At 34.6% G+C, this 23865-nt stretch overlaps 1 pseudogene; it reads left to right on the top strand.

Moving 5' to 3' along the window:
- Window positions 1-21854: 21854 nt before the first annotated feature.
- LOC101674001 lies at window positions 21855-23048 on the top strand (annotated as a pseudogene).
- Window positions 23049-23865: the final 817 nt, after the last annotated feature.

The raw sequence follows: 23865 nt of genomic DNA, 5'->3' as shown, positions 1-23865 counted from the left end.
GATTGGAGGATATTATGCTAAGTGAAATAAGTCAAGCAGAGAGACTCAATTATCATATGGTTTCACTTACTTGTGGAGCATAAGGAATAACATGGAGGATATTGGGAATTGGTGAGGAGAAATAAGTTGGGGAAAATCAGAGGGAGAGACAAACCATGAGACTGGATTATGAGAAACAAACTGAGGGTTTTGGAGGGGAGTAGAGTGGGGAGTTGGGTGAGCCTGGTGGTGGGTATTAAGGAGGGCACATGTTGCATGGAGCATTGGCTGTGGTGCTAAACAAAGAATCATAAACAATGAATTCATAAACAATGAATCTTGGAATACTAAAAAAAAAAACAAATTAAATTTTAAAAATTGACACTTAATGAAAGCATAGAAATTATTTTAATTTAACCTTAATTACATAATTCAAACAAAAATACCCAAAACAACTATTTTTGATAAAGTGTGGGAACTGGAGGCACCTGGGTGGTTCAGTCAGTTGGATCTCAGACTCTTGATTTCAGATTATGTCATGATCTCATGGTGGAGTTTTCTTCTTTCCCTCTCCCTGCGCCCCTCCCCTGCATGTACACATGCTCTCTCTCCCTCTAAAATAAATAAAGAGATCTTTTTTTTTTTTTTAAGTGTGGAAACTATTTTTCATAAAATGAGGATTCAAGATACTCTTATATGTCAAAAACATTGGTACAGCCAGTAATAATGTTAAGCAATTATATTTGAAACATTTTTGTTGAAAATTTAAATTGCTTCAAGAAGTAGAAAGTGTCCCATACCCCTGAAACAAATAATACATTATATGTTAATTTTTAAAAAGTAGAAAGTGGTCAGAAATTTTTAAAGAAAAATTGTTATGTTTCATTGTGCCTTTGTCCCCAGTGAATATATGTTCAGACACCACAAGTACAGGTATATATACATACCATATATGCATCCATATATGCACATCATTATTGTATTAAACATCATGAAATCTAATTTTATGCTTGTGAATAACATAATTCATTCCACTAATGCTTAGTGAATGCCTATGCTTTGATAGGCATAATTCTAGATAATGAGGATATAGCACAGAGTATGATTAGAAATACAATTCTCCAATTAGTTAATGTTCAATAACATTGAAATAATGATTTTATGTGTTTTATTGTGGCCCTTTTAGTTGAAAGTAATAGACCCTAGGTTTTAATAATTTTTTAAAAAGAGGAGGATTAAGCTCATGTCATTGAAAAGTCCAAAGGTGGATTTGAATTAGGGCCCAGTTGGATCCAAGATTTTGAATGTTGTTTTTTGAATCTTTCTTCATCTTCAGAATGAATGCTTTCTTCTTCACACAAGTTTCCTTCCAGGGAAGGCTTTTTCTACATGGAAGAAAAAATGGTAGTTGACAGCCCCAACCCTACATTTCTATTGCTTTGTGAGTCAAAGAGTGAAAGATATTTTCTTGTTTAACATCATAAATCTTAGGGAAAGTCTTGCTGTGGACCATCCTTCATCCAATCACTTTGGAAAGAAGTATCTAATTGTCTGTGCCTGGATTACATGTCTGCTACTGTGGAGTCAGTAGAGGGGAAGAAAGAGAATGTGAGACAGTCCCTTCAAATTGTAAACATAGATTTGCCATAGGAAAATGTTTGGAAATTAGTATCAGTAAGGCCTGTTTGCTAGACACAAAACAATAATCATTCTGTATAGTAATGTCAGTACATTTGAGATGCAATCGCTTGCTCCTCTGTTACTCACTTAAAGTGCATACCTCATTGCCTTTTCATCAAATCATATGTAATTGTTATGATAATTATGCATTCCCCAGGTTTAGTTATTGACTGGTATTCTTCAGGAAACCTGATTCAACTTGCTGTTGATATTGCAAGTAAAAGTTATATAATTTGATAGTCAAATACATATTTTTTATCTAAAATTGGGCATAGAAATAACTGTAAACATGAAATAGCCCATAGATATGAAAAACAGAAGCAAAATGAGGACGAGATAAGTAAAGAAAAGCAATATTTTTAAGACCAGTCATTATACTAGATCACAGTCTAGGCAAATGCTTTACACTATGTCATCAATTTCTGGCAATTATCTCACAAGAGATATATTGTCACATCAATTTTCAAATGAAAAAAGTAAATCTAGACAAAGGCAGGTATCATACAGATTAATCTAACTCTCAAATCCATGTTTTTTCCCTCTATACAAGACAATTGAGTTTAAGAATGTAAATCTATTTGAGTGTATGTGTGAAAGGGAGTGAGGGAGAGGCAAGGAGAGAGAGAGAGAGCTCAGCTTCAGAGTTCTCAGTGTGGTCAGTGGGTTCTCTTGATACTAATGGTTCAATTTATTTTTCTGCCTAATCCTGCTTCTCTCACTTCCTTACAAGCATTATTCCTAAAAGCACTCTTCAATAAATGACTTATGTGCAAATCACCATCTCAGACTCTGTTTCCCAGGAAACCTAACTTGTGATAGTTGGTACTGAGAGTAATCCTAAAATGAAGAATCTAAGAAGGACTTTGAAGTTGAATCACCTGCTGGTGGTTGACAACAAGAGGACCCTATTACTGCTCGTAGGTGCAGCACAGATTATGCCCTTGCACAAGGTAGCAGTTCAGTTCTTACATCTTTCCCTTGTGGTTAACTGGTATAATACAGCAGTGAAAGAAAATGTCTGGAAAGTGTAGTATCTCAGCCATTCAAGAGATCAAAGGGAAGTAATAATATGAAAACAATGAAATTATATATTCCTTACTCAACAATGGATGTACTAGATTAAGACAATGGAAGGCTGAGGTTGATTCATCAAACTTTTTTAAATAAACAAAAAATTGAGAAAGGCTAAATGTGATGGACATAAATAGATTATCATATATGGCATCTAGAAGACAGAAAAAAAATCAGAATCAGGCCTAGGACAGGCATAAAGAATAGCAGAGCTCCAGAGACAGTAAAATTCTCAACATCAGCAAGTTGGATATTTGCTAGGATTATGTCTTGAAAGAGCACCCTGACTGTGAAGAAGTGGGACCCAGATATTTGAGATGGGGGCATCTGGGTTTATGCCCTCAAAAATTTTGAATCCTCAGTTTTCCCTGAACACCTGGACCAAGGAAATGTTCTCTTCCTGATTAAAAACTTGCACTTCTTTTGCATTGCTTGAAGATAATGTAAAGGAATCTACTTTACTAGGCAGAATGATCCCCCTCAAGATCTTCTTCCTTTTCTGGACACCAGATCAAAAACTAACATTAAGTCTAAACATAATCTGGACAGGGAAGTGCTATGTCTTCTAATGGAAGAAGTGAACCACCAAGACTATAGAACCTCGCCAAAATATACCAGCATGAGTAAAACAAAATACACAAAAATAATTTTGTTAATTTAATAAAAGTCAACTTTTAAATTAACCAACTTAACTCAACTTTACTCCTTCTTTCTTGGAGGAAGAAAGCATTCCAACAATATTTTCCCAAAGGTGATTGGATTGGAAAGACCTCCTAAAAGGAATAATCATCAAGGAACATATAGAAGAATATTTTTTTACGTTGCTATATCTTTTCTTTTCCCTCTTCCATAGATGACCAACAATTAATTATCATTAATAAACCCAAACTGGCCTTGAACTAAGCTCAAAGCGATGGCTTCTGGGACGTATGATTATCAAATGAGTTGTTCTCTGACAATCAGAGTTCATATAGAAAGTTGGTTTTAGTTAGGTAAGCTGTGTAAAAATGCACATAACATGAATAAAACTTTAGTTTTAAAGGTCACAGTTGATAAAAATTTATAATACCTAAAGTACCCATAAATTTTAGACCTTCTAAGTAGTTTCAGATTTATAGACATAAAAGGCACTCAGTCATGTTCATAGTTTTGGAGTTTCTCATATGCCATTAATGTTGACTACATGATGATTTTAATATTGTCTTGGCTGGGGAGACATATCTGAAAGAGCAAAATCACTTATAAATAATTGCATTCAAATTTTAAAGACATGAAAATGAAGACTGCTTCTTAGAGTTCCAGTAACCACAGTATTATACACCTTTCAGGTCATGCATAGTAATCATATTTTAATTTTAATACAAAGTGAATAGTTTTATTCTAACAGGGAAAGTATTAGATGTTAATAAACATCATGTAAGTAAACTTGATGAACTCACAATTTCTGAGCAATTAAGTCTTTTGTTAGTTCTTCCAATAGTTTTTCTTTGTTGAAAGTTTGGGCAAGTTAAAGAAATAGGGAAGAAATAAGGAAATAGAAAAAATTCATGATGAGAAGGAAGGAGAAATTAAGTTTCAAACTGATGCCCCATGTGATGGTCTTCTTACATACAATGCATATTGGCAAAAACATTTCTATGAAGTTTTTATAATCACTGAATCCTCACAGAAGGTAGGAAGATGCTGATCACTTGGGCTCATTTATAAAACAGCACTCAAAAACAGCAAGGAAAAAAATGAAAGTTAATCTTAATTACCATGGGAGATTAATACTGCCATGACTCATTAGATATTTTCCAAAGGTAAAAGTTATCACAAATTTCACCTATCAAAGTCTATCCTTATAATGAAGCTATGATTAAGCATGCTTTTTCCTTCTTTACAAGTTTCCGCTGTCCTAGGAAAGCCTATGAAATGCTTAATAGGTTTATCACTCTGAAATTCCTGGCTTGAACTGTCCTTGTAGTGAATAAGAGTCAGGACCAGTTGGATTATCATCTTTTCTCACCGGATAAATAGAGTATAAGACTATTTTATCAGATCTCCAGAGACTGGTGACCTTGTCATTTTGGACTTTATCACTTTCTTCAGTCTCCCTAAAGATAATTCTGTCTTCCAAATTACTTCACGAAAGTTTCAGGAACTTTTATTGCAGTTGGTTTCCAAGAAAAAAGTTTATAAGAGGAACTACAGTATGCGTATGGCAGTTTAATTCAATGCCTTTGCCTTTTTCCTCCTCAGAAATCAAAGCAAAATAGAAGAAAAACAGTAAGGACAAAAACACCACCACCACCTCTACCAACCTTAAAACACTATTTTCTGTGAAACTACATTGTTGATAGGAGTGTAAATTGATACATTTACAGAGGAATTTGGTAATATCCACAAAAAATTAAAATATAAATACTCTTTCAAATGAAACATCATTTCTGTGAATTTATCTCGCTATTACATGTATGCATTTAACACAATGTATCTGTAAAATTATTGATGTTAAAACTTACAACAAAAAGTTGGATGTAAATTAGTGTTTATTAAAAGATTAAAAGTTATGACAGCCCCCTAATTTTTATAATGTCTTTTCAATCTTTAAGTTTTGGGCGGGATAATTAAGTGACAAAAACAATCAATAATATATTATATGTTAATTAATTAAATTTAAATAAAAATATGCTTAAGAAATAAGAACAATGTACTTTCATGAAAAAAAAAAGCTGCTTACATGCAGAAACTCTGGATGTTCACTAAAAGAATTAATTAAGGTGTTTTCCTGGGGTGTTGGAGATTGGTAGGTAGCAGAATCCTGGTAAAACTAATGCAGTTATTCTCAACCAGGGGCAGTTTTCCTCAAGGGAACATTTCATAGTATCTGGAGACAATTTTATCATAAATGGAGAATCAGTGCTTCTTGTGTCTAGGAAGTAGAGGTGAGATGGAGCAAATCATCCTAGAATATGGAGAGTAACCAGCACACCAACGAAAAGGAATTATCCAGCCCAAAATGTCAGTAATGCCAAGTTTTCAATGTTGTACTAGCGTGAGTAAATTATTTTATGTTCTTTTATGCAATTTTATCTTTTTATATTTTAAAAATTAAAAATATAATATTCTAATCTTCAAACCCTGTATTTTCTTTCTAATAATATATTAATAAAACTTATAGGTACAGTAATTAAACAGGGGACTTGCACGTATTGTCAATTTTATAGAACTTTATTTGTAAGATAGTGCCCTACCTTGTTTGGCACATGTGGAAAAATTGAGGTGTCATTTTGGACTGACTTAGGGTACCAATAAAAATTAAACATTAGTGCTATAGAAATATCTTGTCAAAAAATTGTGAGCAAAGTTGGTCTTTAATATGTTTGTTACTTTGTGTATTACATTGGTTTATCTTAGATAAAGTTTGACTTTATTTTTATTCTTGCTAACATGAGAATCTAATCTTAAACAAATTCTACATGGCCCTCATAGTAAGAATTTGGTGTTTGACATACATCTTGTCTAATATTCTGTTCCTTTAACAGCACTTGGTCTTTCTTTAGATAAAAGAAAAGAGTGAGAATGCCCATATTCTTTAACAGACAGCTCAGGGAAGCTCAGACATTTTGTAGATGTCAAGGTTGAGTATGTCACTGCCAGATCCAAAACAGCATTCCTTCTTAGCTCTCCTTCAGTGTCCACTCTAGGTTTGTCAAGATTATAGGGAGGGGTATCATATTTATATTCACAAATCAACACAAGCTTTTGCCAGTGACCTAACTCAGAACCACCATCATCACCTCCAATGGCCTTGGTTTTATTTAAGAATGTATTATGGTGGACATGGACGTTTTCAGTCTCCAAAGTTTTATTTTATAAAAATAAAGTTTTATTAAAACTTTATAGTTTACATTTTATTCTCTGTACCAATCTAAGGTTCAATAACACCTTAATGTAAAGGTCTCACATACATATAATTGAAGTTTCAAGAGAGTATAGTGGAAGAAGCATAATATTACAATATTTTATGTTGGGAATATTTTTTCTAAAAAGGTAAAAGTTATAAAGTTCCCATATTTATGAAACACAGAAACATAAAATTAAAAACAAATTGCCCAAAGACATATTTTAGTGGTATTGTAGAACACAAAAGACAAAGATATAATCTTTTTTTTTTTTTAAGATTTTATTTATTTATTTGACAGATCACAAGTAGGCAGAGAGGCAGGCAGAGAGAGGAGGAAGCAGGCTCCCTGCTGAGCAGACAGCCCGATGCAGGGCTCGATCCCAGGACCCTGGGATCATGACCTGAGCCGAAGGCAGAGGCTTTAACCCACTGAGCCACCCAGGTGCCCCGACAAAGATATAATCTTAAATTAAGCCAAAGAAGAGAAAGATGCCATCTAAAGAAAGACCATTATCAAGGATCAGTTCTGTGAAGGACACTAATGAAAACCTTAACATAATGGAGGAGTATTTTCAAAAGCATGAGATAAAATAGTTATCAAACTAAAGCAGCATTCACTTCTAAATACATACAAACAAAGTAGTCAAAAATTTAAGAAGGAAAACATTAAAAATACTGCATTCTCATCAGCAGTAAAAGACATGATCACGTGTATACATCAAAAAGAAATAAAATGAATCTAGAATGAAGACATGAGACACAAGAAGGATGAGTAACAAAACAGTATAGATAAGTATAGATAAAATAGTATAGATAAGCATAAATAAATAGAACAAGCAAACATGTCATTGTCTATTTTTCATGAAAAATACAAATTGGACTACAAGTTTGAAACAGTATATATAAAATGTAAAGAAGGTAATTAGAGTTCAATATTTTGAAATCGTTTTATTGATCTGAAAGAAAACTGATCTATTGACTAATATTGTACTTTTGTGTGACCAACAGTATTTTACAACAAATAAAAACCAGAAACAGAAGTAATAACTTCCAATTTATTAGAACAGAAAAAATTAGAATAATATTTTTAATTACAAAAGAAAGTAGGAAGAATTGTATTATGGGCAAATCAAATAAAAACACAAATTCCAAAAATATCAACAATTATTATAAATATGAATTCACTAGTCCATAGGTCAGCTAACTTTTTCTGTCAAAGGACAGGTAGTAAATATTTCAGGTCGTGATGACCATCTGGTCTCTGTCATGATGATATAATTATGTTATTGTCACAGCAACCGGGAAAATGTAAGTGAGTGGGTGTGGCTCTATTCCAATATAACTCTATTTACAAAAATAAATAGCCTTCCTCACTTGGCCTCAAGGTCATAGTTTGCTCTAAACCCACAAGTTAAAAGAAAAATATTACCTCATCATTTTTCTTTAAATTTCAGCTAAATGATGTTTATAAGAGAAAAAAAAATGAGGCACAGAAAATTTGAAAATTAAAGAATAGAAAAAGGTCTGCCAAGCAAATGTTTTACAGTGAAAAAGTTGTTATATTAATGTCAAAAGAAACTTTAAGACAAAAAAAAAATTTAGGAATAAAAAATAAGATAAAAGTCCAGACTAGAATGATATATAATTATAAATATGGATATAGCTAATGGCATAGTCTCAAATATATGTATGTCCATGTGTACATAAATAATAGAAATTGACCATCATAATGGAAGATTTTAATATATTTTTCTCAGTAACAGAGAGAAGAGGTGGACATAAAATAATAAGGATATGGAAAATTTGAGCAACACAACAACATTAATCTGAAGGACATATGTGGTATCCTGCAGCCAACAATTAGAAAATTGATATCTTCACAAGCACATGTGGAATATATTTGAAAACTGTCACATACTATGCCATAAAACAACATCAACAAATTGCAAAGCTTGATATCTTAAAGATAAATTAAATTTAACAGACATGATATGTAAATTAGAAAATAATAAATAATTAAAAATAAAACCCAGCATATATCTGGAAATAATAGAACACACTTTTTAATAACACAAAGAAGTATTCAAAATAAAACCCAGAAAGTACTTCAAATTTAACAGTGAAATACAAAATACCAAAATTCTTGAAATATAAATGAGTGGTATATAACAAGGAAGAAAATTCACAACAACAAATACCTATGTTAGAAAGAAAGACTGAAATTAACAAATTATTCAGTTCTATTTTTTTTAAAGATTTATTTATTTATTTATTTGACAGAGAGGGAGAGAGAGGGAGATTGAGATCACAAGTAGAGAGGCAGGCAGAGAAAGAGGGGGGAGCAGGCTCCCTGCTGAGCAGAGAGCCTGATGTGGGACTTGATCCCAGGACCCTGAGACCATGACCTGAGCAGAAGGCAGCGGCTTAACCCACTGGGCCACCCAGGCACCCAAATTATTCAGTTTTAAAAGTTAGAATAAAAAAAGAATAAAACTCAAAGAAATTGAAAGAAGAAAATAATAAATATAAGAACAGAAGTCACGAACTATTATTTACAAAATAATATATTATGACAGAGAGGCTTAACAAAGCCAGAAGTTGGTTCTTTGTAAAAACTGTTTGATCCTACCCTGGAAGCAGGCCCTAAGACATTGAATACGTGTTCTACATTTTATTAGGAAATGTGGTCCCTGAATACAAGAGAGAGGGGGGAAAGGGGACTGAAGCAGCCGAAGAGGAAACATGAGTGAAACTCAGTCGGCCACAGGGCAGAGTAATTCATTGATTACATGGACCATTTCTCAGGAGCCTTATAAACTGCATCTACTGATTTCTATAACTCTTGGGTTTTGGCTTAGCCCTTTTGTCTTCCATTCTCAGGTGTACATTCTTAAGTACCGAATGTGGTCCTATCAAATCTCCACAGCTCAGCATAAAAGACAACCTTTGAGCAAGAAGCAGGAAGTACAAACACCAAGGCACTGTAAGGTTGAAGTTGGTCAAACTCCCATGTAGAGCTGGTCACTGTAGCAGCTGGAAAAAGTAGCCTGAGATGCCAGGTATGTTTCAGGCCAAGAGTGTCTGAAGTGGTATATAACAATTATCTGACAAAAAAAATAATTAAGAAAAGACCATAATTCTAACAAAGTTTTATTCAATGAAGGAGAGATAAAAACAAAAGTAAAAAATATCAAAGAACATTATGCCAATAAATTTGAAAAATAAACAAAATGCGTAATTTCTTGGAAAAAATAATTTATTAATCAAAAGGAATGAGAAACACTGAATAAAGTCATACCCGTGAAAACTACATACAGTTTAAAATCCATTCCCCCGGGATGCCTGGGTGACTCAGTAGATTAAAGCCTTCTGTTCAGGTCATGGTCCTGGGATTGAGCCCTGCATTGGGCTCTCTGTTCCGAAAAGAGCCTGCTTCCCCTCTCCCCCGCTCTCTCTGCCTGCCTCTCTGCCTACTTATGATCTCTGTCTGTCAAATAAATAAATAAAATCTTAAAAAAAATAAAATCATTCCCTGGGGGTGCCTGGGTTGTTCAATTGGTTAAGCAGCTACCTTCAGCTCAGGTCATGATCCCAGGGTCCTGGGATCAAGCCCCACATCAGGCTCCCTGCTCAGGAGAGTAGCTGCTTCTCCCTGTCCATCTGCTGCTACCTCTACTTATGCTCCCTCTCTTTCTCTCTCTGTCAAATAACTAAATAAAACCTTTAAAAAAATTTTTTTTAAAAATCTATCCCCCAAAATCAGCTTTAACAAATAAAATATTCCAATCCAAATCCATCTCTTTTATATATGTATTTGTTCAATTTAATTCAGGGATATAAAAACATGTTAACATTATAATAGATTAATGCAATTTACCAAATTATTAAAAAATGTATAAAGCTATATTATTATCTCAATAGATAGAGAAAAAGCACTGAATAAAATTCAAAAATAATGAGAAAGAAAATTAATTTAATGGTTATTGGAATACAGAATGGAATATGGAGTCAGGAAGTATTTCTTAGGTTGAATAGATAATACTTGATAATTTATCTGATCCTGAGAGAAGGAGTGGGTAAGGAGAAAGAGAAGCAATTTTTCATCTAAACTACTAGCTGAGTATTAATTCCTTTAGTATGAAAGAGAACTTAAGAAGAAGAAACTTTGAGAAAGAAGCTAATAGCTATAATTTTAGCAGATGAGTAGAGAGTAACTGAATCAATTAGAGGTAGCTAATAAATAGTTTAAAGTATTGGTTCCCAACTTGGGAGACAGGGTTGTGGGGGAGATATATATATACATATGTGTGTGTGTGCATGTGTGTGTGTGTGTGTGTGTGTATAATCAGTTGAAGTGAGGAATAGTTAAGAATGACCAGAGAAGGCGTGCCTGGGTGCCTCAGTTGGTTAAGCATCTACCTTCAACTCGGGTCATGATCCCAGGGTCCTGGGATTGGGTTTCACATTGGGCTTGAGGCTCAGTGGGGACCCTCCTTCTCCTTCTGCCTGCCTTGTCCCCCTGCTTGTGTTCTCTCCCACTCTGGCATAAAAATAAATAAAATCTTAAAAAAAAAAAAAAGAATGCACAGAAAATGGGGAATTTAAATTAAAAAAGGAGGACCACAGAAAGAATTTCATTGTACATTGAATGTAAGGTGCAGTCTGATTAAGGACATAAAGCAGGTTCCACAGGGCATCTTCAAGAGGAATTCGAGGAAATACGGGATTAGGTACCAAAAGAACTTTTAAAAGGAAGGCTAAGCTACTTTGTCAATGCAGCCAGATTATGTTTCTTTCCTTTACACTCTCCTCTTTAGTTCTAAATAGATGTAATACTTGGGAACCATGAATCCTTTCATCTTTTATTTATAGTTAGCTAGTTAGTTAGATAGCTTACAGAATAAGATTTTGGAACATAGGCATCGCTTACGTGAAACACTCATGGATAATCTTTTAACTAGGTCAGACTGATGTTTAAATAAACTAGCCAAACCAAGAATTAAGGTCAAAAAGTTGTCAAGAATATAAACTGAAAATAATCAACTAATATTAACATTATTCAACATTAGTCAGTCAGATAACATCAATGTCAACTCACAAGGATGTAAAATCGTTTCTTCTTAATCACTCGTTATCTGGTTTAGACCTTACCCCTAACAAACATGGAGGCATAGATAAGTGTAAAACCTGAGTGTGCCAGTTGAACTTAAAATTCCAAAATGTAAATCTTTTCTCCTTTGAGTTTGCTGTGATGAGGAAGATATACCTACTGGAATTTTGTCAAAATAATTTCCACGGTAACCAGCTATAATGATAACTCTCAAGAAGAATTATGCCATAGGTTTGTGCAGAAATTATACATAGAAATAACATATACATAAAGAATAATAAAAATATAATTAATTCATTTACACACCAACTTGCCCTAGAAAACAAATAAACTTAAGTGAAAATATCTGTAAACTTTGTTTAATAGAAGTGTTCTGGAAGGATCTTTATCACACCCTCTCCTCTTTCATTAAGAAAGGACTCTTTAAAGAGCAATAGTTCAGAGACAAAAAATTAAAAATTAAAATATATCTGAAGACTTGATAATACCTTTCTGTGGCAAACAATTTGATCTCTTGGCACTGGGAGGTTCAATAACAAACAATTAAAATACTTGTAATATACAATCACTTTATTGAAAATCTACTTCAGGGATTTATTTTGCCCCTAAGGATTTGAAGTGAACTTTCCACTCTTCATTGTTATTCAGACTACCAGGCTTTGGGGGATAATCAGTTCATTAGCTGGGCTTAGGAAATGACCCTCCTGTCACCTTCTTTGTTTGGTTTTGCAAAGGTCACTATGCAAATGTGCAAGCTTTGCACCAAGATAAGCTCAGAGAAATGGCTGAAATCTGACATGTCTTATGGCTCTAGGACAAGTTCTGACAGTTCTTTCCCCAAAAGCCCCAACTTAGAAAGGTACCTATTACGAGGGTACAAGCGCAGGTAGGGTTGCACCTAAGAAATAAATATAGGTAGAAATCACAGGGCTTTTTTTCTTTTTGATATTATGAAAGATACTATAATTCACAATTTAATATAAGAAAATAGACTTAAAATACCACTATCTGTACAGTTTTTTCATAAATATTCAAAACATGACCCATTTATCTTAGCACTGAAGTAATCTCTTTGTTGTAAGCAACTATAACCTATTTTATGGTTTCTCAGCTGAGGAGAGCAGATGAAAACAGTGCAATGAAAATAGAAACTATACGCTCTTTTTGAACTAGGCCTATCACTGTTCTGATCTAGGATGGCAATGTAAAATAAAGATATTGCAGTTATTTAGAAAATTCAGGCCCTTAAATTCAAATCACTACTTTCATCCAAACTGACCCTTAGAGAGTAAGGAAGCACACTTTTGTCTGCATTACCAGTAAAATTCTACAATATGTCTTTTAATTTATAAATTATAAAGTATATCAAAATAATTGTCTAGATGGTTAACAACAGCAACAACAAAAAGATGATATATTTACATCAGAATTGATCAAATGGATTCAGAAGTACCTGAAACATGAAGAAACAAATGAATCCAATTCAAGCATAAAATGAATGATTGGAAAAATTTTTTAAGTGATTTACTCTCAGGGAACCTGGATGGCCTACTGGGTTAAGCTTCCAAATTCAGTTTCATCTCAGAGCATGATTTTAGGGGTTATGGTATTTAGCCCTCTTGCCTCAAGCTCCCTGCTCAGTGGGAGTCTGCTTAAAGGTTCTCTCTCTCTGTCTCTCCCCTTTACTCACTTTTTAAAAAATATTTAAAACTTAAAACTATTTTAAATATTAAAAATTTAAATATTAAATTATTTAATATTAAGTCATTAATTTATTTATTTAATTTTATTTTTATTTATTTTTATTATTTTATTTTCTTTATTTTTCTTATTTTAATTTTATATTTTATTTTGTTTTAAAATTTAATTCATTGATATTAGTAAATATTGAAATTTTAAAATTATTATAAAAATAATCTTTTTTTAAAAAAGTGAGTTACTATTTCCACGCTATTTTTTTGGTAACTCCTAGAACATCTGGAAAATGAAATAAGGAAAGAAGGAGAGGGAGAATATATGATTTTTTTTAATTATTGGGAAAACTTTTAGATATTCAAAATAATATAAAGGATATTATTATAAAATCTATGTACCAATCCTCAATCCAGTTTGAGAAATAAAACTTTGTTATAATTAAAAGCCCCCCTCCCTAATCACACCCTCTTCCTTTCCACTTCCTCTCTAAATCAATCATTATGCTTTATTTTGCATATATTATTCAATTGTTGGATTATTAAAGATTGTCTTACTCTATGTTTAATTATGTTAACCATGAACATTTTAAACTGATGTTTAATTAGTTAATTAAACTAATGTTTAATTATAAACACATATAACTCCTTTTTTCTAGGTGAAATATCTCTCTAACAAGTTGACTAGAACATTTGTGTTTAAATTCATAGTGTTGGGTAAATAAACATAATATTAAATAAAGGGTAAGTTTCCATCTACAAATTCTATAGAAGTTTGCTGATCATTTTAATATGAAACTTCCATGTGGGTAATTTTCAGCAGAGCAATGGTGATTGATTGAGAGTTACCAACAGATACAAGCAAATGACAAAAGGACTTTTTTTTTTCTTAATTGCCATATAATTGACATAAAATACCCTATTAGTTTAGGGTGTACATCATAGTGATTTGATATTTTTATATACTATGTAATGATCCACATGATAATTTTACTTACCATCTGTCACCATATAAAGTTATTACAATATTATTGACTATATTCCCTATACAGTATGTTACATCATTGTGACTTATTTATTTTGTAACTGGAGGTTTGTACCTCTTAATCACATTCCCCTATTGTGCCTGTGCTCTATCACCCACCCCCCCAACCAACAGTTTGTTTCCTGTATCTGAGTCTACTTCTGTTTTGTTTTGTTCATTTTGCAGTAGACAAGCATTCAACGTTTTGAAAATTGACTATAAAGAGTCATACTTGTGATGCCCAGGCAGCTCAGTTTGTTAAGCAATCAGCTCTTGATTTCTGCTCAGGTCATGATCTCAGGGTTGTGAGACAGAGCCCCACATCGTGCTCTACACACAACCAAGGGTCTACTTGAGATTCTCTTTCCCTCTCCCTCTGCCCTTCCCTTCACACTCTCTCTCAAATGAATGAATAAATAGATAAATAAATAAATCAAAGAAAGTAAGAAAAAGGAAGAAAAGGGCGGAAGGAAGGAAGGAAGGAAGGAAAAGAGAAAAAGAAAGTCATGCTCTCTTTCTTAGAAGGATAAGCATCCTTTGCATTTGAGTCCTGGCAGAGTACCCATGGCACATCTAGACCTGGTGAAGACCTCTTCAGACATTCTGTCTGCTCTTTTTTTCTAATACTTTCCTGATTCTTCCTGTCCAGTGTTGATACTCCTTTTGCCTTATGTTCAAGGGACAAGGACCTAGTAATAGCTCCAGCATATTCCTCAATGTTTTGATCAGAATGAGTGAATGCAGGATCAATTTCTCAGGGTTAGTTACTAAAAGCATGTCTCTCTATTGCTCCTCTGCCTGATAGATATTTCCATTAGATGAAGTATTTGTGTTTTAACAATTATACATCCTGATAGCTCTCAATAAAGTCCTTAGGTAGAATGAAAACTCAACCAAAAGAAGAAAAGATACTGGGCCAAGTATCATGTAGCAACCAACTCATATTCCATTTTGAAGATCAAATTCAAGTGGCACCTGTTGGTGATGTTTTCTTGATCCACCTAGGAAGACTTAGTTCCCTATCTCTATAGTATATTGTTAAAATAACACCATATTGTGTTAATTTATTGTTTTCCTCTATATGACTATGTGAGAAAGGAAATGATTTTGAACTTCAGTGCGTAAGGCAATACTTGACATACAGAAGCTCATAAAATAATAAAATAGGAGGAAGTTGGAGGAAGAAAGTGGGAAAGGGAGGAAGGAAGAAAATACGATAGGAAGAATTTGCTCAAGACAGCTCTCTTTTGCAAGGATAAAATTTTCATAGGCATTATACTATGTCTTTGGATTTCCTCCAAATAGTAATTGTCAAAACAGTCTAAAGTAATGTTAGCGTATACGACAGAGGCTGATGATTGGGTATCAATATCCATTCTGCTCTTCTTTCTTCAGTAATAGAAATTCTAATTTTAGAAGGGCTTATATTAAAGACTCTAGTTCCTAGTCTGTCTTGCAGCTACGTGTGGTCATATAATTAAGCTCTTAACCAATGGGTGAGAAGAAGTGTTAGGAGCAACTTTCTGGTCAGTTTTAAGGATTTATTTATTTATTTGAGAGAGAGAGAGAGAGCGATCATATGAGTGAGGGGAGGGGGAGAGTGTGGAAGAGAGACTCCCAGATTCCCTGCTGAGTGCAGAGCCTGACATGAGGCTCAATCTCATGACTTGGAGATCATGACCTGAGCTGAAATCAAGAGTCAATCGTTCAACTGACTGAGCCAGCTTGGTGTCCCGTAGTCACAATTTTAAAATGAAACCTTGTGTCCTCCACTGTTGTTCTCTCTCCCCTGCTAATATTGCTAGAGGAGTCATTTAAACTACAAAGTGGAAGATGCGTATTAAGGATGGTAGAACAAGAAAGAAACTAAATCTCCAAAATTGCAGCTACAAAACCTCCCCACACTACTCAAATTTGGACAATTACAGAGAGAGAAATTCATTTCTATCATATACAGCAGTTATTTGGTCTTTACCTTAGGAGTCAACCAATTCTGCACCCTTACAGATACTGAGTTTAATATATGTTTAAAACATGCATATGCATATGCACAATTCTTTTTTGTTCTAGTGTTAAAACATCAACATTATAATAGAGATATAGTCATAAGCAAGTTTAGATGTGACTACTTTCATTATAGGTAAATGTTTCAAGAAAGTTCAATAGAAAAGAGAAATCATTTTTGTTTCATTTTAATATCTCAAAACTAGAGATATAAGAAAGGTTGTTAATTAAATCAGACCCCCTGAGATAAGCATTCTAAAACCTTTGTGGAACACACTTAAAATTGGAGTTTTCTGATTAAAAGCATTCATAATTAATCCTAAATAAAAATTAATAAGATTCTGTGGTTTTGTTTTTATCAACCTCTCCTATATGAAATTGAATTGGTGCTATGGGATAGTTTCATTCACTGATTTGGCTACACAGACCATTAAGATGCATCCTATTGTTGGCAATTTTGCCCTGTCAGTAGCAGCTGTATGATTTCATTGAGGGCAGTGCCACATTAATAGTCCTACATGTGTGAAAATTTGCATGAAATAAGCAGTTATCAGCAATTATGATTTGCCAGGAAATGATTCTTTAAACCCTTCTCAAAGCCAATGACAGATGTATGTTTTCTGATTTTAGGATCTAATTCACTGTAGCACTGGGCCACAGTATAAGGAAATCATATTGCGTATCTTACAAATCAGCTCACCTAAGCATAATAAAGGCACAGCTTACCAAGAGAATAAATGCAACAAATAAATCGGATGTTTTTATTCAACAAGTGTGAAAATGATAAATCTCTGTTGCTCCCAAGGCTAAAAGAGGGCCTGTATACATGTAAAAAGAAAGAACGAGCACCTAAATGTTTGAGTTCTTTATTCCATAAATAGAAAGACCCCGAGGGCACTCTATAAAACTTAAATCATTAAGTCTACCTGCCTGGTAACATCCATATTCCATATCATAGCCAACATGTTCAAACCGTATTCATTTCAGATAAACATGAGCTCAGGAAAAGAAATGACTTTGAAAGGCTAAGACCTAAATCTGTTCTTTTTCTTCAGCAGGATTGAGAATGTCTTTGGGGACTACTGGTAGTGTTTGTTTGCTTTCATGGTTAAGGAAGTCCAAGTAATCCTTTCTGATTATATGTCAGGAATGAAAGCAGCATAATCAGATAGTACAGTTAAGAAGATTTTTTTTTTTCCCCTACAGGGGGAAAAGAGAGTCACAAGTTTTAGAGCAGAACATTAGTGAGGTTGGTGTTGATTCTGCAAGGAGCAAATCTTAATTTTTCAATTCTTCTGTTATATTATGTGCAAAGTCAAGCTAATACAAAGAGTATGAATATTCCCCACTTCATTATTGAGAAGATGAGACAATAATAATAATAATTTTCAGGTTTTCTTTTAATGTAAGGATTTTTGAATAGATGAGGAAAAAAAGGAATGATTTTCTGGTATCTACTATAACTTATTGGCATGGATTTTACTTGCAAGTAATCTGCATAGCAAAATTCAATTAGGAGGTATTTTAAACAAACCCTGTTCAATGACCAACATGTTTTGACCCCAGTGTTTCACTAACATACATAACTGAAAGCTGCTCATGTAAAGCATATTCTGATACAACAATCCATAGTTTTACAGCTCTGGTAGAGGTGGCAGCAACTCACAAATATTCAGGGTGCTAGTCAAAATCATGGCCCTCCAAAGATTTCCACATCTTATCCTTGGGATCTGAATGTTACCTTACATGGCAACAGGGACTTTGTGGATGCTATTAACAATCTTGAGATGGGGAGATTATCCTGGATTATCTGAGTAGGACCAATACAATCACACAGTCCTTAGAAGAGTGACGTGAGAGGATCAAAATCAGAGAGAGGAGATACGATGATGACAATGGAAAGAAAGACCATGCATTAAGGTGTTCACGTGGCTTCTAGAAACTGGAAAAGGCAAGCCTGTCACCTAGAACCTCCAGAAAGATCACAACTCCATGGGCATCTTGATTTTAGCCTGTAGGATCCATTTAAGACCTCAAGCATCCAGAACTATAAAATAAATTTGTGTTATTTCTTCTACTTAGTTAGTGGTAGTTTGTTAGAGCAGAAATAAGAAATTAATATAGTCTATAAAAGAAGAGAGGAAGATCTCATTTGTTTTTTTCTTGAGAAGGAAACTTCTTGAGAAGAAAACATGTTTTTACTCTCCTAAGGACTGAGTCATAAAACGTCCATGTTTTGAAGAGAATGCCTGGTTCTTTCCTACTGCCCTAACTCCTCCTAACTGCAGGAGTCCCAGAGTGTGCCTGATGTATGCCCAGCCTTTCCAAACCAGCCCCCACTGCTGCATTCAGAGATGCAAACCTGATCCTACCACTCTCTCTTTAAAAATCCTTTGACTTCTTCCCCAGAGCGCTCAGGACACCCTAAGCACTCAGCACACATACATAAGATTCCTCCTGAGAATCCCTCTAGCTTCCTCTACACCTTTCCTCTCCAGCTCTCAACACACACATTCACACACACAAACCTCTTTTACTATCACTCTGTGTGTGTGTGTGTGTGTGTGTGTGTGTAAATTCAGATATAGAACAAAGAATTAATTACCTGTAGAGATATTTCTCTTTTGGGATTTGTATTGTTTTGTACTTCAGCTAATTCTTCAAAATTAAGGTAAGTGTCATTTTCTCAAGGAAGCTTTGGTGCCTCATTATGATTATTATATGTAAATCCCCATTTTTCTCTTCCCATCGAGTCCTTTACATCATTATTATAAGACTTAACAGTTGTGGCTGCAACGAGGCATAATGTGTTTCTTCCTCATAATTAATTCTCTGATAGTCGTGATTGAGACTTTCTCAATTCTCAATTTCCTATTGGGCCACCTCCCACAGTGTTAATATTCGATATGGTCAATAAATGTTGAACAAATGAATGAGTGTCGTTGCAACCGTGGAGAGGGCATTGCTCTTTGAGACCAGTAATTATTCTTGAGAGTTTTGGGGATTTTTTTGTTTGTTTGTTTGTTTTCTCAGTACAATGATGGTTAGAACCATTCTTAATCTCTCCTTTAAACCTCTGTGTGATGAAAAACCCACTTCCCAAGACAGTTTATGGGGGAAAATTTAGATTGTGGCTGCCCAGCAGATATTTTGTGTCTATAAATTGATCATAATACCTTAACATGGAATTCTTCACTCATCAGCATTAAGTATCACTCATTCATCTATTTATAAGAAAGCAAAATAAAGCTCTTAGGGAAAGCCCACCAAGAAATGCAAATGATCAAGTGCATCACTGTAAGGGTAAGTGACTAGAAAACATGAAGCAGACATGTGGTCAGAACAGACTGTGCTAATCTAGGAAACAATTTTAGAAGAGATTTGTTGTCAGGGAGTTTCTGAAAAATACATTGGAACTAATTTTATGCAAAAAGTGGGGGAAAGGAGTTGGGGAGTTGTATAAACACACATTCTTTTTTTAAAAAAAATTTTTTAAAGATTTTTATTTATTTATTTGACAGACAGAAATCACAAGTAGGCAGAGAGGCAGGCAGAGAGAAAGAGGAGAAAGCAGGCTCCCTGCTGAGCAGAGAGCCCAATGCGGAGCTCGATCTCAGGACCCTGGGATCATGACCTGAGCCGAAGACAGAGGCTTTAACCTACTGAGCCACCCAGGCGCCCCTAAGCACACATTCTTGAGTTGCAAAGGTCCTGAAAACGTATTGACATTTAGAAAGAATACAGAACTTGGTCAGTAAGATGTGTGAAGTTGCAGTGAGAGATGGGATCTGGCTAGACGGGAGGATTTGAGAAGAGAACCTGAGATAGATGGACCTATTTCTTGCTTATTTTATCTCCTAAAAACTTAACTATAATTTGTGACATTATTTTATCTGGGAAAAAAGTATTATTTCTTAAAAATTTATTATTTCTTAGTATTGAAAGATCAGTTTATCTTTCTTAAAAGACAAAAATAGCCCAGTAACACTATAAAGTACCCCCATAGAGTATTGTTCTTACATTCCTGATTTTAAAGACAAAGATCCTCCTTCTTTGGAGGGTGGTAAGTGGTATAATCAAAATCTTAGTTTTACTCTTTATGGATAATTGCAACTTCTCTATTTGGAGGCAAGTAGATAATATTACCTTTATCCAAATGTGTTTTCATTCCATTTCAAATCTGTTGTAGTAGGAAAATAAAGACTGAGAAAATTCCCTTAATGTCTATACTGGGATCATTCCTATCAACCCGCAAACATGGTGATTTGTCTCCCATCTGAATAAAAACTCACCCTCAGTCACCATCCACTTCCAGCTCCCCACCAAGCGTATCTGCTCTATAAAAGGCAAACATTCTCAAAAAAAAAAAAAAAATGTTCATTCTAATTAATTCTATTTTCTTTTTTCATTCTTCTATTGAGTCACTTAATTTCAATGACTCCACTGAAAATCGAATGACAAAGCTGCCAACCACATCTATCTTGCTAAAGCCACTATTCACTTATTAATCTCCATCAACAAAAATCACCACACCTTCCTTTTAGCAATACTTTCCTTCACTTCTAGAACATCAGATGTTACCGTTTTTTCTCCAACTGCACTGGCAGATATTTTTGAATCTCATTTGCTGATTCTTTTTCCCCTTCCCAACCTCAAAATCTTGGAATATCTTGGAATATCTCAGTTCTTGGAATAATGTATCAGAATACAGAATAATGTATCAGCATTTTTCTTTTCCTTACATGCACTCACAATTTATATGGTCTTATCTGGTCCTATGACTTTAAATTCTATGTAATCTTATTTTGACTTCCTCCAGAATTCCATTCTCATAGCCACTACCTACACCTCTACTTGGATTATAATAATAATAAATTCTTAAAATGTATTGGAAATCAGTTTTAGATGTTTTTATATTAATTAACTAATTTAATCCTTACAACAACCTTAGAAGGCAAGACCTATTATTAGAATTATATTTAGTAGAAGATCTAAATAAGACAAAAAAATGTTGGGTCAATTGTCCAGCTGATAAGTTGTAGAGCAGTTAAACTCCAGAATTCCAATCTTAAACATTACTCACAGAAGTCTCAAGTTTAACAGGTTCAAAACTGAACTGTTTAACTTTTTTTTTTTTTTTCCTTCAAGACTGGTCCTCTCCAGTCCTCTCTAATTCTTTAAAAAAAACTCCAGGCTGATCATCCTTGACTCACTTCTTTCTCTCACAACCAGCATTCAACCCAATCAAGCCTAGTCCTCTCCATCTTTTAAAAATTCCCAATTTGAGGGAACTTTCCAGAATGTTCGGTGAGACATGGAGGAGCAGCAGCTAGTCGAGCTGCGCCCAGCAACATGCTCCTTACCGCTCCCCCACATCAGCCTCGGCCCTCTCACTGGCTGAAGAAAATGGTGAACGAAACCATTTACTTTGATGTTTTGGGGGTCAAACCCAGTGCCACCAAAGAAGAATTGAAAAAGGCCTACAGGAAACCGGCCTTGAAGTACCACCCTGATAAGAATCCAAACCAAGGAGAAAAGTTTAAACAGATTTCTCAAGCTTACGAAGTACTCTCTGATGCAAAGAAAAGGGAATTATATGACAAAGGAGGTGAACAGGCAATTAAAAAAGGTGGAGCCAGTGGTGGTTTTGGCTCCCCTATGGACATCTTTGATATGATTTTTGGAGGAGGAGGAAAGAATGCAGAGAGAAAGGAGAGGTTAAAATGTTGTGCATCAGCTCTCAGTAACCTTAGAAGATTTATATAATGGTGCAACAAGAAAACTAGCTCTGCAAAAGAATGTGATTTGTGGTAAATGTGAAGGCTGAGGTGGTAAGAAAGGAGCAGTTGAATGTGTTGTCCCAATTGCCGAGGTACTGGAATGCAAATAAGAATTCATCAGATAGGACCTGGAATGGTTCAGCAAATTCAATCTGTGTGCATGGAGTGCCAGGGCCATGAGGAATGGATCAGTCCTAAAGATAGATGTAAAAGCTGCAATGGAAGGAAGATAGTTCAAGAGAAGAAGATTCTAGAAGTTCATAATGACAAAGGCATGAAAGATGGCCAAAAGATAACATTCCATGGTAAAGGAGACCAAGAAGGAGGACTGGAACCAGGAGATATTATCATTGTTTTAGATCAGAAGGACCATGCTGTTTTTACTTGGCGAGGAGACGACCTTTTCATGTGTATGGGCATATAGCTGCTTGAAGCACTGTGCAGTTTTCAAAAGCCAATATCTACTCTTGACAACCAAACCATTGTCATCACCTCTCATCCAGGTCAAATTGTCATGCATGGAGATATCAAGTATGTGCTAAATGAAGGATGCCAATTTATTGTAGACCATATGAGAAGGGTCACCTCATCATTGAATTTAAGGTAAACTTTCTTGAGAATGGCTTTCTCTCTCCTGGTAAACTCTCTTTGCTGGAAAAACTCCTACCTGAGAGGAAGGAAGTAGAAGAGACTGATGAAATGGACCAGGTAGAACTGGTGGACTTCGATCCAAATTGGGAAAGATGGCACCATTACAATGGAAGCATATAAGGATGATGAACATCATCCCAAGGGTGTTGTTCAGTGTCAGACCTCTTAATGGGGCCAATGAATAACACTGCTGACATTTTATGAGTAGTGAATGAGTGAAGGAATATAATCATAGTTCACTACTTGCTATTGTTTTTGTTTTGATATTCCAACTATAGTAGTGTTTTGTTTTGTTTTGTTTTTTAAAGATTTTATTTATTTATTTGAAAGACAGAGAGAGATCACAAGTAGGCAGAAAGGCAGGCAGAGAGAGAGGAGGGGAAGCAGGCTCCCTGCTGAGCAGAGAGCCTGATGTGGGGCTCTATCCCAGGACCCTAGGATCATGACCTGAGCCGAAGGCAGAGTCTTTAACCCACTGAGCCACCCAGGTGCCCAAGACTATAACTTCTATGAGCAACACAGTTCCTCAGTCACAGGCAATTACTTTTTTTTTTTGAATAAATAATAGAGACACTGATTTTGTAATTCTTGGTCAACTTAAGGAAAATTGTTACAACAGGATCCAATAAAATGCCAGGGAATTCAAGTGGCACCCACGGAAATGTAAAGAATGCCAGTGCACACCTGTGGACTAAAACTCTACTTACAGCTAACAATCAAGACTACTGGAAGAAAAGGTACAGGTACAAAAGAATATGACAGGAGAAACATCCTCAAAGCAACAGTAAGCAAAGGGTAGTAATGCCTGTATTATAGTATTTTTTTTTTAATTCATTGACTTCATTCCATCCCCCAATATATACACATAAACATTTGAGACTGCAGTTTTCATGTCTTAGGAACTTTTTTTTTTTTTGTAGAGAAAGAAGATAAGGAATAACTGCCTAACAGAACCTTTTGATTATAACAAGTGTTATGGTAATTCA

Source organism: Mustela putorius, unplaced genomic scaffold, assembly GCF_011764305.1.
Source record: "Mustela putorius furo isolate JIRA1106 unplaced genomic scaffold, ASM1176430v1.1 tig00000275_pilon_pilon_pilon, whole genome shotgun sequence".
Lineage (NCBI taxonomy): Eukaryota > Metazoa > Chordata > Mammalia > Carnivora > Mustelidae > Mustela > Mustela putorius.
This window is presented reverse-complemented; position numbering and strand designations above follow the sequence as displayed.